Source organism: Manis javanica, chromosome 1 (assembly GCF_040802235.1).
Source record: "Manis javanica isolate MJ-LG chromosome 1, MJ_LKY, whole genome shotgun sequence".
NCBI classification, from domain to species: Eukaryota; Metazoa; Chordata; class Mammalia; order Pholidota; family Manidae; genus Manis; species Manis javanica.
The window spans coordinates 157354639-157355834 of record NC_133156.1 but is presented as its reverse complement, the minus strand read 5'-3'; the positions used below and the strand labels follow the sequence as shown (position 1 = coordinate 157355834).

At 34.8% G+C, this 1196-nt stretch overlaps 1 non-coding gene across 1 annotated transcript; it reads left to right on the top strand.

Annotated features, from left to right (window-relative positions):
- Window positions 1–703: 703 nt before the first annotated feature.
- On the top strand, window positions 704–807 carry LOC118972702 (U6 spliceosomal RNA). Its single transcript, XR_005061774.1, has one exon. It is a non-coding gene; the product is annotated as a U6 spliceosomal RNA (small nuclear RNA).
- The last annotated feature ends 389 nt before the right edge of the window (window positions 808–1196 follow it).

Below are 1196 nucleotides of genomic sequence, written 5' to 3'. Positions count from 1 at the left end.
TGCAACAACAACATGGATGTAGCTGGAGGATATTATGCTTGGTGAAATAAGCCAGGTGGAGAAAGACAAGTGCCAAATGATTTCCCTCTTTTGTAGAGTATAACAATGAAACAAAACTGAAGGAACAAAATAGCAGCAGACTCAGAGACTTCAAGAAGGGACTAGCGGTTACCAAAGGGGAGGGGTGTGGGAGGGCGGGTGGAAGGGAGGAGAAAGGGATTGAGGGGTATTATGTTTAGTGCACATGGTGTGAGGGATCACGGGGAGAACAGTGTAGCACAGAGAAGGCACATAGTGGATCTGTGGCATCTTGCTGCACTGATGGACAGTGATTCCATTGGGGTATGGGTGGGGACTTGATAACATGGGTAAACGTAGAACTACATTTTTTATGTGAAACCTTTATAAGAATGTATATCAATAATACTTTAATAAGAAATTTAAAAAAAGAACTAAGACAAAAATACTCTATTATATTTGCCAAATAGTTTCCTTTGCTCTTGCTCTTTCTTCATTTCTGGTATACCATATATCCTTTTGGTATCATTTCCATTTGATGAAGAACTTCATTTATCAATTTTTTTAAAGCAGATCTAGTGAAATCTGAGCATTTTCTTCTTCTGAGAATGTATTCCCTCAGGGATATTTTCACTGGATATAGAATGACTTTTTTTTTCAGCACTTCAAAAATATAACTGCCATGCTCATTTTGGGAGAAAATATACTAAAATGGGAATGATTCAGAGAAGATTAGCATGGCCCCTCTGCAAATATGACACACAAATTTGTGAAGCATTTCATAATTTTAGCAATACAAGCCTACCTCAAGAAATTAGAATGATCCCAAATACACAGTCTAAACTGACAATTAAAGAAACTAGGAAAAGAAGAACAAATGCATCCCAAAGTTACTAGAAGGAGGGACATAAAGATGAGAGCAGAAATGAAACAGGTAAGAATAAAACAACAGAAAAAATCAATTAAACCAGGAGTTTGTACTTTGAGAAAATAAACAAAATAGATACCTTAGTCAGACTTATCAAGAAAAAAGAAAGAGTACACACAAAAGCAAAATCAGAAATGAAGAAAGAATAATCATAACTGATATCATAGAAATACAAAAAATTATTAGAGAATACTATGAAATATTATATGCCAATAAATTGGAAAACTTAGAAGAAATGGACAAGTTACTA